The sequence below is a fragment of the Neltuma alba genome, unplaced genomic scaffold (assembly GCF_004799145.2).
Source record: "Neltuma alba isolate B1F8T4 unplaced genomic scaffold, ASM479914v2 tig00013573_pilon, whole genome shotgun sequence".
Lineage (NCBI taxonomy): Eukaryota > Viridiplantae > Streptophyta > Magnoliopsida > Fabales > Fabaceae > Neltuma > Neltuma alba.
Genome location: NW_021637773.1, coordinates 30,133 through 46,038, shown reverse-complemented (window position 1 = coordinate 46,038; position 15,906 = coordinate 30,133). Strand labels below are relative to the sequence as shown.

Sequence of the window (15,906 nt, the reverse complement as noted above, 5' to 3'; positions counted from 1 at the left end):
TTACATCCATTCTTGCTTTATACATACTAGCAGCAGTTTCCATCATTCTCTCCAACCTGCCTTTACTGTTCAAGCTTCTCAAATATCTTCAAGTTCATCTTCGTTGTATTATTCAGATGTTGGTTCAGTCGGTGAATTCTGAGATGGTCTCTGTTTAATTTTTCAAATATTAAAGAGTTAGACTAACTTCTTTGATTCATTTACATTTGTCTCCCATTTAATCTTCTTATCTTGAGGCATCTATAATTACATTCAATCTTGCTTTATACGTCCTAGCAGCAGTTTCAATCATTCTCTCCAACCTGCCTTTACTGTTCAAGTTTCTCAAATATCTTCAAGTTCATCTATCTGTCAAACAGGTATATATTCACTTGAAGATCCTTTGCTATGTTTTTTTTTTTTAAATATTGTTTGTTTCACAATAATATCATTTAGATATATATCAAATTGTTGTTTGTTTCTTTATTCTTGCATCTGCGCATCACAGAGTTTGAACTCGAGAGTAACTTATGCTAATGGAATCTAACTTATCTAAACTTTCAAAATATAAAAGAAGTCTTGGCCACAAAAAAATATAAAAGAATAATAATATTATCAGGCCAAAAAATAGTACCGCATTAAACACTGAATTTGGGTGCTTTTAATACTATACTGAATTTATGTTATTCAACGTGCTTTTCACTTAAATAAAGTATTCATAGTTTCAGAATTCATCAGTAATAAATACCATGATACTCATCACTGCAATAAAATCTATACAATTCAAATATAGTTTTAATGGTTTGGATTTAAAATTTCCAACTAATAATTTTTAAATAAAAAAATTATTTTTAAAAAAAACTTATAATTAAAAGATTATATTTATTTTGGATTATCTACCGATTATAGGAAAATACTTTTTTAAGAAACAGAAGCATAAAAAATGAAATATGGACTATCCATATTAAATTTAAATGATGAAATTTGATAAGCATCATGATTGGAATGTTACATAACATTTGTGGTAGGAAGGTTGAAGATTGTTATGGAATAATGTTATTAGTAAATGCAAATTCTGAGTATGAATAAATGAAAGAGTTGTGCATTGCCTGATCCTCCTTTATAAATATTTTTTCCCCATATAGATCCTCCATTCTAATAATTCTAATCAGCACTTATATATCACTAAATACTTGATTTTAATTTTATCCTTCACATCTTTAGTGTGGATAGGCTATTATTCTTATCTTTTTTATCAGTTTCGGATTCTATGTTCTTGTAGGGAAGCTTCTGTAGGTATCAATGTGTCATGCAAAATGGGACATTTTACATATTTTACTCTATTAAGTGAGAGTAATTTCTTGAAAATAGTCATTTTCTTTAATAGAAGAATGATAAAGTGCCGATGCCTCAAGTGTAATATGCCCAGTCGTCTTCTTATAGTATCACCATGTAAATAATAGAGCAGGGTTCATATAAGTACAGGCAAATGGTTTTCAAAAGGATTAAGGTGCTTAAATATGTAAGAGTATTTATGAAGGAGTATCCAGCACATGAAATTTTTTTTTTCACTCTTATATGTTCTGGAAATTTCATAGCAAATATATCTTAACTATTATCCACTATTAAGTTTGATCATTAAATGATATGATTTGACCTGTCTTCTTCAATTTAACGGTACATGATAGCTCAAGGCATAAATGCTACAAAATAAAACTTCCTAGATATATTTAAGCTAAAAAAAACAAATTTGAGGTTTTGAGTGTTCATTCGTGAATACTTTTAAAATATCTATAGATGTTAACTCTTTTAAAGACAAAAAGTTACAGGTGATTTCAAATGGAACCTCCAAGATGAAGAGATAACACTTGAAGGCGATGATAATGGTCAATCCTTTTCTTTTTTCTTTTTTTTTGATAAAATGATAAAATGTATTTGGAATATAATAACGTTAGTACAGCATAATTAGACTCCACAAGTATAACAAGCACCAACCATAATTAAAACCTCCAACACCATAGAGAGTAAAAGGATTCAAACAGCCTCCAGCTAGCTGCAGTAAGATAAAATCCATGTCAATCCACAAAAGCAAAGCTGAAGATCTATCTGCAGAACATGAGCAAGTAATGCCTCTTCTGAATAATCCTCGTACTGCAGCTCCCCGAGATCAAGAGAGGAATAAGGGGCATCTACCCAAATTGGGTTTGAATAAAACGGGCAAAGAACCAACTTTAAGTCGGCAATCCCATATAAATAGTGAGAACGCCTGTAATACTCAGAAATTTCACCAAAGCTGTACTTGATCATGATGCTGGGATGAAATCTAGACCTTGCAAATATGAGTGGAACACTAAGCTTAAAGAAGATGCATCTGATAACTAACACCGAAAGCATTGAACATAAAGCTAAAGAAAATCCAGTAGGAAAAAAAAGCCATTGGAAATTCAAGAGCAGTTCCTAATATACCAGACCATCAAACAGTTGAAGCAATGGGCTAAGATATGCTAAGAACCCCAAATTGGGTTTCTTATTCAGATTCCTGCAGATCATATCCGTACCAACAAAAAACCCAACCGAGATATGGTAGATGGACTTTCCTTGAGAAAAACCTCCATACCCTTCAAATTGAACTCTGACTCCAATATTGGCTTCCTCTGCATCCGTCTGCCGTGAAGGTAAGATGCTGATCTTGAAGCTTTCCATGGACCAACATTCCTTAGGTTTGCATCTTCATTCAAGTCATGATCTCTCAAACTTTTTTCTCCTTCTTTACTTTAATTTGCCTTTTAAGTTTAAGGGTGTCTTTTCATATATGTTTTCAGATCACACTCAAGTCTATAGGGATTCATATTTATTTCATTTCTTGACATTTTCTAGTGCTATTTGTTTTCCCCGACTCTTCAGCTATTTTCCCTTAATTTTAACTAACCAACAACATTTGGTCAAACCAAGAAAACACTAAACATTAACTCAAGCATTGGCATGTAATTTAAAAAAATAAGTAAAACTTATTTTGTAGTATAATTAGCCAATTTTGTAATTAGTTGTACTGTAAAATAGATATTATATTTAGGATTGTAGGAAGTACTACCTCTAATCCTAATTATAAGATCTCACTTATAGTTTACAAACGAAGTCTTATAATTAAAATAGGAGATAATATATTTTTCTGGCCAAGACATTTTGCTTTTAATAATAATTGGGTTTGCAAATTTCTAAAGGAAAATTTATAAATTCTGGAGAAATATTTATAAATTGACTTATAAATTCCGTGAAAAAATTTGTAAATAACAATATTTAAGTCAAATTGTATCAATATTTTAACAAGATATTGTCAAAACAACCAAAAATAGTGTTTTCTTAATTACCAACACTATTACCATAGATGATAAGCCAATAACCATAGCAAATCAAAATGATATCTTGATATTTTACATGAGCGCAAAAATAACATTAATTTTTAAGAGCTTTGTATCTAAAGATCAATCCAGAAATAATACATGTGCTCCTTTTGTTGATGAATGGAGAACTGTAATAACGATTGACTGGCTGGAATATATGTGAACAGAGCAATGCAAGAGCCTCTTATCTAAGATCAGTGCCGAGTCATATGCTCATTTGTTGATGTGGAACATGAACACTGATTAGAATGAGGTCACTAGAGGCAAAGTCTGTTTTTGGTTCATTGGGCTGTTTAACACACTACTTAGCGAAGAAACCGAAAATGAACAAAAGCGTAATAGGCAATTTACAGAGTGAACACATAATACAAAAATAGATCAACAAGAGTTGGGTCTAGCAGAAGGAGCTAGTCTCTCACAACATGACGAACCAAGGTTCGAATCCCTGCTGGCAAAGGTGTCCACATTTAGTGCCCAACAGTGTCTCGAATAGGATTGCCTCTAATAGGAGGATACCTATGCTTTAGCAAAAAAAAAACAAAAATAGGTTTTAGAAAATTGCCAAAGAAGCATAAAAACAAGATTATAGTTCTAATTTAGTAATTAGCAATTTCAACTATTGGCAGAGGAAAAATTTAGTAATTTCAACTAACAATATTTCTCCAAAGTTCATTCGATGCAAATGTGAATTCAAAACTGAAGAGAAGGAAGTCTCAGAAACAACTCTGCATTTTCCATCAATCAACAATTTCAGACGGCACTTGCAACATATAAGTGCAATCATCATCGACTTCACTATCTCAAAACCCTAAAATTAGTTAAATAATAAATGAATTACCCACAATTTGTGAATATAATCGCATAAATCGGCTCCGAAGGATCAGGAGATGAGAGATCCACGGATTCCTATCAAAATGCGAAACAGATAACTCCCTCTCAGTCCTATCATAGCATCGCTGGTCACAGCTCTTCGTAGCTACCGGCAACATGGCATCGACATTTGGGAAAAAGAATAACAAGGTAGAGGAGAGAAAATCAAAACAGAGATGGATCGTTTTTCAACGGTTTTCCCTCTTTTTGTTGTATTCGGCAACGAATAAGGTCTAGATCCCCATTGAAAATGAAGAAGCCTCGCCAAAGTGTTCTAAATCACACAAAAAATAAAAGAAACCATAGAGGTGACATGAAGAAATTAAAATAGATTCTGTTCATATAGGAGCGACGGCCCTAACTCCTCTGTAATTTGCTATTTTATCCTTTGTTAATTTTTTTTTTTTGGGGCCAACCGAAGAAATGAACAGCATTGTCCTCCCTCTGTCCTTTTTTTTGTTTTTTTTAAATATGTAACAACGGCGAAATTGCTAATAAAAACCCTCTAATATGTGAAATTATGATTTGAGACTTTCCATTTGAAAAATAGCAAATAAAGACATGATTTCACATTTCAAATATAAAATTTTGGTAAAATGTCAGAAATGCCCCTCAGCTAAATGACAAATTGACTATGGAAATGACAAGTTCACTTTAGCGAATGACAATTTTAGTAAATCAAATTACAACTTGGCTGAGAGTATGCCAAATGATAAGTTGACTATGCAAAAATGACAAGTTCACTTTAGCAAATAATAATTTCAGTAGACCAAATCATAATTTGGTTTAGGGGCATTTCAAACATTTTACCAAAATTTTGTATTTGTAATAATGGATCGGGTCTTTATTTATTATTTTTCAAATTGAATGTCCCAAATCACAATTTTACATATTGGGGTCTTTATTTGTAATTTTTTTTATAACAACTGTCATTTTGGTTTTATCCCTAAATATAAACAATATTTATAAGTTGTCTTAAATTTTTGTAACAAATTTCTTATTTTATCGCCATTAATTACTTATTACAATACTGAATATATTTATTATGTCGTTTCCCAAGCTATCATTTCTATCCATCACACATTCTCTCTTTTTTATAATTTTCTTTATTATACTAATTTTCTTATTCTCTTTCTTATATTCTTTTTCCCAAAAATAATGATATTTTGGAGAAAAAAGTTTTAATTTCTACCCATTTATTATTTTTAACCAATTTTTTTATCTATGTAATGAAGTCCAAAGTTGTTTATAAAAAAGAAGATGGATGGAGTAGTTGGCCAAAAAAAAAAGAAGAAGAAGAAGACCTTGTAAAAAAGGAGACAATTGTGATCAAGTCTCAAGAAAGAAATATAATTACTAAAAAATCTAACAACAACCTAATCGACTTGTAATGATAAGTTCTAGAGTAGTCAATAACAACTTCTAACTTGTTATTGAGACTTATTGGTAGTTTTTTTTTTCTGAGACTTTATTGTAATTCTTCTTAAAAACTATAAAACTTGGAGAAAATGATAGAAAAGTGATTGTTGGAAATGATCAACCTAAACAAGAGAAATTCTCCTTTAGTCACATATGACCAAATGAGAATTTTGTAATTTGATAGAATGACTATATTGTCCTTATGAATTAAAGAAGGGATATATTTACAACTTTAATAATACAGTTAACAAGTCACGTAATGATATTAAAAATTCTTATAACGTTATTATTACATGATCTTAGAGTCTTTTACACTTTGAGAGGTTAGTTAGTGCGTAGTAAATGAAAATTTTTCAATTCTTGTAGCGCAGTTAACCGTTATTTAATGTTATTAATGGTTGGTATTGCCATTTACAATAGGTTTTTCAAAAAATTAAATAAGTGTCATTTTTACAGTAGGTTTTCTAATTCATAAGGACAATATTGCCATTCTATCAAATTACAAAATTCCTGTTTAGTCATGTTTGACTGAAAGAGAATTTTCCTTACTAAGTTTTAAAGGAAAAAATTCAGAAAAAATTAATTTCTAAATCATTACAATTTCATCTGATTTTTAATTAAATTTTTTTATTAATTGGGTTGTTGCCGTTGATTTGCAAAAATAAAAAATAATGGGATGTTTTGAAAATAAAATTATGACATAAACTTTTTTTATTACCAAAATAAAAATAAAAAATTATTATGCTAACATTCACTTTATTAGAAAAAGAGATTTTAGTAGAATGTATCGAGTAACGTTTGTTTAAGAAAATACTATAACTCCTCATTACTGTATCTTTTTCAAAAAAATAATTTAAAAAGAAGTTATAGACTACATTTTAATTTATTATTTTCTTTCTAAATTTGAGAGAGTTAAGCGCTTGGTGTCGTGATGATCAAACAATGGCCACAAGCCCACTTGCAGCGCTTGCTAGGCCTAGCGTAGGGTTAGGGGTTGTTTGAATTTTAATTTATATTACTTCTCATCTTTAATATAAAAGTTTATTTAATTTTTATTTTAATCCTTGATATAAGACTTCAATTCACTTTATTTTTTATATTTATCTTTTTTTTTTAAAATAGTTCAAGTAATAATGGTAGTTTTAGCCAATATATTTGACTAGAAATGATATTTTAGAAAAGACAACACCTATTTATTACAAATAACTAAACTAACTAGTTTTCTTAATCTACTCAAATTAGTCAAATAATTTTTATATTAAGGATCAGAGGTAGTATTTCTTAAATTCGTACTACCTATAGCCTTTGGCCAAATAAGCACTACAGGTTATCTCCAAAAATAAAAAATAAAAAAGGCACTACAGGTCTATATATTAGAAATGAATTATAAATATAGGGACTAATATTTATAATTGAGAGGATAACAAGGGCTTAAAAGGAAATAACTGGAAAGACTTAATTAACAAATTAGAGAACTTATAAAACTTGCTTTTACATCTCAAATTTTTCTAAAATGAAAAAGGGTGCTCCACATGGGATTGGGATGCCTCATCTAGGAATGCCAGCTAGACCGGACATGGCTATCCTAACTATCAAATGTAGCAAAAACGGCAATCAACTAACTTCTAATCCTTTAATATATCTTTAGAGGACAAATAAGGTTCTAAAATCCTATTCAGATTTCAGTACAATCATGTATTGACATTTGTAAGAAAGAAAAGTGCTACCTCTAGTCATCTGGTTGACTAAATTTGAGAGATTAAAAAAGTATTAATTACTTAATTTTAGGATATGTTACATAATTTTCTTAAAATATTTATGAGCATCATCAGATTATATGTCAATTTATAAGTGAGAAAAATTAGTTTGAAAAAAAATAAATAATACAAATATTTAAAATAATATAATAACTTTCTTAATTTTCTCAAATTAGTTAATTAGGTTTTATATTAAAAACCGGAGATAGTATATTATTATTCATGGTTTATAAATAATGAGTCTCTAAGTGAAGAGAAATGCTACTTAGCTTAAGTGTTAATTTTAAGGTTATAATTATATTGATAATTTTGGTGGGAAGGTATTATATTAAAAATGGAAGTAGAAGTAGGTTTCTCCATTCTTGTAAATTCCAAATGAGATGTTCATTTTTACCAATCATTTGGATTAAAGCCACATCTAGATGTGTTCACATGTCCCATTAAAAAATGGATGTCCGCCTCTCTCTACATCTCTCTCTCATGCAATATTATACTCCTCCAGTCTTTAATATAAGATCTATTTAATTATTTTAATTAAGTTAAGAAAGTTAGTTAAATTAGGTAATAATCATAAATATGACATATGTTTCCCAAAATACCCTCATTAAGAGTTTTTTTTTTTTGGGTTACTTCAAGTCCGCTGCACACTCATACTTCACACGCATGCACCCATGCTAATCATCGTCAATATCATCATCAATGTATATACTAAGGGTCAGTTTGAATCAGCGATTGGAAAGTAACTTATTGAAAAAGTAGCTTATGGAGAAGTGAAGTTGGGTAAAAGTTAAATTGAATAAGATGAATTGTGTTTAGATTGGAGGTCAGAAAAGTTAGTTTGCAAAAGTGAGATTGGTAAAAAGTTGTTTGGATTATGTTTGAGTAAAAGTAAGTTTGGTTGTAAAATGACCAAAATGGGTATGAATTTTAATAAATAATGAAAAATGATAAAAAAATAAACTTGTATAATATAATGAATTTAAATTAATTTAATGGGTGATTTAAATTTTACAATTTTAAAGAAAAAAAAATATTTTAAAAATGAAGCTCCTTGAGTGGTAAAGTAATGAGCTTTTACGTTAATCTGAGAGGGGTCATAGGTGATGAAAGCTTGGTTTTTTTTTTTAAAAAAAAAACAAAGTGAATAGGGAATAATGGCAGGAGTGGGAGAACAATAAAGGAGGGAATAAAAAAAAAAAAGACCCTCTGATAGCAACGCAATCATGAGAGAGCTGAGGTGGAAAAAAAAACAAAGAAAGTTGAAATGAGAGAATATGGCATAAGTGAGAGAAAAAAAGCTCTAGCAAAAAATCAGAAAATTGGCCCTGACACATCACAATGGTTAAAAGGCATAATAAGCTCTTCAATAAGCTACAAAATTCAGTTTGAGCCACAACGTACGTTTGCTAGCTTAAATTCTATAAGCTCTTTTTTTTAAAAAAAGCCCAACAAAACACCATGATTTTTTCAATCGGGCTTACTCTATAAATAAACTATTTTTAAGCCTCTCAAAAGCCCTGCCAAACGGATCCTAAAACTCTTCCGCCAAGCCACTTTTAAAAATGGCTTACTATTGGCTCCACACCTAAATTACTGTTCACAAGCCATCATAAATTATGTGTGGCTTGCAATTAGGATTCTCGGGCTTCATGCTATGCGGCTCAATTAAGTGGCTGCGTGCAACATTGTTTTATGATGGTCAAAAAAGACATTGTAACTTGCTTTAAAGGCCGTTGAAGATTATTTTTTAAATTATTCCATATCCTTTGAAGTTCCTTTTGAAAATAAAATCTTAGCAGAAATTTTTATTATTCACCGTAAACTTGTAAAATTTTTACTTTGTAATTTGCTTTTCTTTATTTTAAATACATGACAAGAATTATCGTTGAAAACTAGATATTTCTCTTTCTTACCTTTTTTTCAGATATACAGAAATGAAAGACTGGAAAAATTTTTTTTTATAAGATTTCTTTTTCCATCAGCATTTTTTATAAGGTTGTTGAAGATTATTTTTCAAATTATTTCATATCTTTTAAAAACCAAAATTTAGCACCATCTTTTATTATTCACTATAATTTTATAAAAATTTTAATTTGTAACTTTTTTATTTTAAATACAAGGTAATAACTATGAATGAAAATAAGACATTTTTTCTTTCTTTCCTTTTTTAAATATTGAGAAAATATTGGAAAATTTCTTTTTTTTTAAGTTGTTGAAGATTATTGTTTTAATTATTTCATGTCCTTATAAGTTTTTCTTTTAAAAAAAAAAATCTTATCACAATCATTTATTATTCCCTATAATCTTATGAAACTTTTATAATTGACTTTTCAGAATATTGCTAATATAAATTATATAATTTAAGTGTAATAAATTTTTTAAAAAAATACACAACACCCAAAATAAGGAACGGAGGTGGAGAGGAGAGAAGAGATTGTACGAGTAAAAACATAAATAAAAAAGGTTCACTTAGACTAAAGCGCTTTTCGATTGTGTTCAGCAGGAAGCCCAGCAGATGGGAGATGGGAAGGAGACAAGAGAGTGAAGCAGCATTCAGAGTGCAGTGATGCAGAACTGTAGAAGGCTGAATGGCAGTTGCAGAGACATGCAAATGGAGAAGAGGCCAACAACTCTAGAGGCAAGAGAGAGTCTATTTCCGTTTTGGGTCGGTCCCTAAAGAGACAGTTCCATTCAAATTCAAAATTCAAAATCATTTGACTGAGCAAATGTCTCCCCTCCTTCAAGCATCAAACCCGAAAGAAAGATTCCAGAAGGTTGTGATCAAACTTCTCTCCCCTACATTCTCATCTCTCTAATCCAAGGGTTTTCAAATTTTGAATACCCTCTGGGGCATTCCATCTCAGGTTTTTGAACACTTTAACCCCCTCCTCTGCCATCGAATCTCACCCAGGCAAGTGGGAAAAGTTATGTTCTTCATTTTTGTCTTTGATTCAGATTTCCTTTTTATTGCTTTGTGAACCGTATCTTTCATCTGGGCTGAAGGTGAATGATTTTGGTCTTATTATTTTGTTAGATGATTCTAGTCTTGGTTTTAACGGTTAAGTGAGGACCCGAGTGGGGAGCTGGCTTTATCAGTTTTAGAAATGAACCGGCAAATAGTTATCATGCGAGGAGACGAGGGTGGGGAGGAACCGACAAGGCAGAGAAAGAAGGCACCTTTAAAGCTAAACAAGTCCTTGTATCAAGCTTTCTTTGACTAACTTTCTCCCTCATTACAATCAATCTTCTATCCTGAATGCTAATAAAATGGATCTTTTGAGTTTAACCAAGAATGCACGCTCCAGAGCATGTTTCCTTCTTAGTTCTTCAAAATTTTGGTTCTTCAGTTTTGGATTCTATTCTGGGCAGCTTTTCTTATGGGAGTAATTCATTGGTGGTGAGTCTGGATAATTGTGTTTCCAATTTGAGTTATATGCTTCTCCCTCCTCTACTTTGTGAAAAAGCAAATCATTAATAATATGTACAGTATTAGTATTTTGGCGATATGGATTTTGTTTCTGTCGGAGATGATATCGATGGTTCAACTTTTATTTAAAATCTCTTCGTCCCATTCATCATCAATGATCATTCCCGCAATTTATTCACTTTTAAAAGACATCATTTTTTTAAAAAAAAATTATAAACATAAGTTTGAGTCATTTGACTCATTTCTTCATATTGTAAAATCAATTCTATATACTAAACAATTGCTGGAAATTTTCTTGCGTGAAATATACTTTGTTTCAGACTAATGCTTATGTAAAGGCGGAGGCAGTAATTGCTTGAAATTTTCCAACACAGGCAAATGAAGGTAGCAATGTCATGTTTCTCAACCAAATCTTGCTTTAGTTTGGTGGCAATATGTTTGGAATCTGCTTAGCCCTTCAATCTGTGGTAAATTGCTCCTTCTTTACCAACCTTTTTATTTCATTACATTCTGAATTTTTTACAGTATATATTTTTCTGCACATATTCTATCACATTTTATTTAATTATTTAATTCATTCATCTGGGAATCTCAGATTTGCTGATATATAGAAACTATATTTTAGTTTAGACTCATGACTTGACAACGTTTTAGATTGTATACAAGATATATATTTAATGTGATTAATAGTTGTGTGGGTTTCTTATTTTATTTTCAACACCCTTGTATATTTGAACAAACTCTAAAAGCCAATTAAAAAAAATGTTGTGTTGGGATTTGAATTAAGAAGGAATGACGCTTTAATTTTTCGTGTGACAATTATTTGACATTTTTATTTTTATTTCTTTAATACATCATATATGACCGGCCTTATTGAGATTCACAATTATCATAAAGTTATATTGGACAAGTTCGAGTTTTGATGTGCCACACTGATCAAGATCTTTGTAGACTGATCTTCAAATTATATGATAGAGGTCAGGCCATGAAGGGGTCCCTTTAGAGTCATCAAACTATCTAAAATGGGTAATAAATGAGATTCTAGAAAATTGAATGAGATTTGAGATTCAAGATTTATTACATACTACTAAAATCTCCTCCATAGGCTCCAAGCACAACCCCCCAAAAAAACAAAAAGAAATTCACATAATAAATACAGTATTACAATATTACTATTACCCCATGGAAAAAAACTTAGGTTAAATTACTTATATTCATTATGTCAAGTTCTTTAATCATATATAGTCATATGTCATTTTTATTTCATGTGAATTTATTATTAAACATTAATATTTCAAAAATAGAACACAAGGTCTAGTGTGATTGCAGAATTTGATATAATGAATATAAATAACTTGGTATAAGTATTGTCCTACCTCCTGTCTTTAATACAAGATTTAGTTTATAACACAATTCGTAATAAGAACTATAATTTGTATTACAGACTAGGGATAGTACTTTCTTATGCATTTGCTTCATCCCGCTAAAAATAGAAGCTTTAAATAACTAAATGACATAATTCAAAAAGTTGATTAAAATTTGTTGAGGAAAATAATCTTGTAAAAAATGTGTCTTATTTTTCTTAAACACTTTTATTTATCCACAGGGTGAGTGGGAGAGAGAATGAGTGAAAAAAATAGATAACAGAATATGGGTCAGGGAAAAAAAAAGATGAGAGACTAGATGGGACTAATTCCTAGTAATGTGATGAATTAGGTTCAAATTTTTGCTGGAAGAAATGTTTAAATGCATGATAGTGTCTCGAATAAGATTATCTCCAATAAGAGTATTTCTATGCTTAGAGGGGGAAAAAGGAACAACGAATAGAATAGACCCGGATGAAAGCAACATGCAATGCAACAAAGCTCAATCAATGAAAATGCATTGAATAACTTTCAAATTAAGAAATGAATGTATAGCTTACTTTAACTTTGGAATTAGTATCTCCATATCATTCACGAGCTCAAGTAAAGAACAAATTCTTATCCTGCCTTTATTTTAAGCAAAGAACAAATTCTTATCATGACTTTATTTTAAGCAAAGAACAAATTCTTATCATGCCTTTATTTTAAGCAAAGAACAAATTCTTATCATGCCTTTATTTTAAGCAAAGAACAAATTCTTATCATGACTTTATTTTAAGCAAAGAACAAATTCTTATCATGCCTTTATTTTAAGCAAAGAACAAATTCTTATCATGCCTTTATTATCTATCAATGAGTTTAATCTTTCTTCATATATTCGTTCACATTCATCTCTTGGTTGTTCTTCCTTGTTTTGTGCTATTTTGTTGCCTCCGTCAAATTTGCAAACACCACAAGTTAGTACTGTTCGAAGTCCTGAGATATCATCAAGCTCATCTATATATCTTACGGGTAATTAAATATTAGCTATCTTGGAGATACGTTTGTTTTATTGATTCTTAAAGATAATTTCTTCATAGTGGGCTTAAATTGTGCTTATTTATTTAATGCCTCTTCGTTTGCACTTTTGTTTCTTTTAGTGTATTTTCAGAAGAAGATCAAATCATCATCTTTGTGCTGATGATCATCGATTCATATTAAAGGTAAATTAAATAACAGAACTAACGAAAGTTGTTTTTTTTTTTTTTTTTGCGTGTTGATAAATTACATTGCCTTTTACAAGAGAACATTTGACCTTCTTTTCTTTCGCCCCCGCAGCATATGGTTGGCTATTGAGATGATAATGGAAAAAAATGAATATTATGAATTTTGTAACCATGTTCTAAATTTACATCTGATCTTTTTTTCCTTTGGCAGTCAATGGTTAAGGGCCTGTTTGCATTTTTAATTTTTAAAACAGTTTTGTTTTGGAAAACAAAAGTAATTAAAAAAACCATGTTTGAAAATATATGTTCGCTTATTTCTTCGGAAATTTGTTCTGAAAACAAAGAAATCATAACATCTTATTAATATTTTGTTACTTTTTGCCTACAAAATTAAAGAAGAGGCAAAGAACATTGTAATAACAACCATGCTAATACTTAAAGCAAACTATTCAATTTACCTTTCACTTTACCATTATATGTTTTTAAAATAATGATTCAAACAGACTTTTTTCTCTAGTTTTTTGTTTTAAAAAATTATTCCGCAGAAGTGTGCTGATAATATAAAAATACATTAATAGAATCAAACAAGCCATAAAATATGGCAAGTCAGAAGGAATTCAACTTTTTTAAAAGTTTGACATTATTGTAAATGACCCAGATCGACTTGAAAATATGGTAATTTGACATGTAAAAATAAATTGTTAAATTAGATGTGTAAATGACGCAATTTGACTTGTAAATATACAAGTTTAATTTGTAACTATGATATTTTTGGCATCTATCTGTATTTAGTTTTCTTACTTGGTACCTATGAGTAATTATCCCAATTTTTTATATTAAGCTTGGTTAAACAGCATTATAAAAAGATTACAATTTTTTGCATCTTTCTTTTGAATTTCAGAATAAATTTACAACAATAAATATTTGTAGAATTGAAACTCTTTAAAATTTAAGATGGATAATATCATAGGCTTAATTAAATGAATCACCGTTTGTTTCTCTCTTGAAGGTGGGCATCACAAAATCTGATTCCAGGGTCATTTAGTTTCTTTTCCTGTCATTTGATTGGAGAGTTTGAGGTAATTAACTGAGAAAATATTTTATAATTCTTTTTATTTTATTTCAGTTGTATTTTATTTTGCTGCCTGCTAAGCTTATGATTATACAATGAAAATTCATGTACATAAATACAAAAAGACTTTTCCACTTAAACGACTTCTATAATATTATTTAAATAACAGTTTGTTATATACTTTAATTTGGAGCTAAATTATACAATTTTGAGAAGGAAAATACTTAGGTTAAGTGTTCTTCACTCATACATAGTCGTTTATTATATTTTTTCCATGTGGGTTTATAATTAAATGATAATATATTAAAAATAAGACAGATGACTTTGTATATTATCAGGAAATTTGACATAATAAATATAAAGGAGTTTGATGTAAATATTTTCTGAGAAGGAAAATCGGAAATACTTTAAATCTCGTTTAAGAAAAAATTTGTCCATTTTGTAGTGCAATTACAAAATAGATCTTATATTTACAACCGGATAAGTATTATTTTTAAAGGTACTTATTAATATACATTGTTGTCTATAATTTCTTCTAGTATACTATAATTAACTTGAGAATTCCTGATTTTCTTGTACTCTCATAATTAAATAGTTTCAGTTATTATCCTTCTGCATTGGTTTTTGGCCCAAAAGATATCAATATTAATCTTCCAATCCTTAATATAAAATCTATTTAACTATTTTGATTAAATTAAGAAAGTTAGTTAAGATAGGTAATAATCATAAATATGGCATATGTTTTTCAAAATACCCTCAATTAAGAGTTTTTTTTTTTTTTTTGGTTACTTCAATCCGCTACGCACCCACACTTCACACACATGCATCCACCCTAATCATCAATCAATATCAGTATCAATATCAATGTCATCATCAATATATATATATATATATATATATATTAAAACTCTTCCACCAAGCCCCTTTTAAAAAGGGAGAATTACAATGAGATCCCAAGTAATTAAAAAACAAGTCCCAGAAGTTGTCATTCTCACTATAAGACTTGTTATTACAGGCTGCTCAGGTTGTTACTTGGGACTTTGTAGTGATTATTTCTCTTATGTGGGACTTGAATGTAATTCTCCCTTTTAAAAACAGCTTACTATTAGCTCCACACCTAAATTACTGTTCACAAGCCATCATAAATTATGTGTGGCTTGCAAGTAGGATTCTCGGGCTTCATGCTATGTGGCTCAATTAAGTGGCTGCGTGCAACATTGTTTTATGATGGTCAAAAAAGACATTGTAACATGCTTTAAAGGTTGTTGAAGATTATTTTTTTAAAATTATTCCATATCCTTTGAAGTTCCTTTTGAAAACAAATCTTAGCAGAAATTTTTGTTATTCACCGTAAACTTGTAAAATTTTTACTTTGTAACTTGCTTTTCTTTATTTTAAACACATGGCAAGGA

The 15,906-nt window shown here is 29.7% G+C and overlaps 1 non-coding gene across 1 annotated transcript; it reads right to left on the bottom strand.

Annotated features, from left to right (window-relative positions):
* Positions 1–4,229: 4,229 nt before the first annotated feature.
* Positions 4,230–4,379, bottom strand: LOC114738315 (small nucleolar RNA snoR2/U65). Its single transcript, XR_003739525.1, has one exon. It is a non-coding gene; the product is annotated as a small nucleolar RNA snoR2/U65 (small nucleolar RNA).
* Between the last annotated feature and the right edge of the window lie 11,527 nt (positions 4,380–15,906).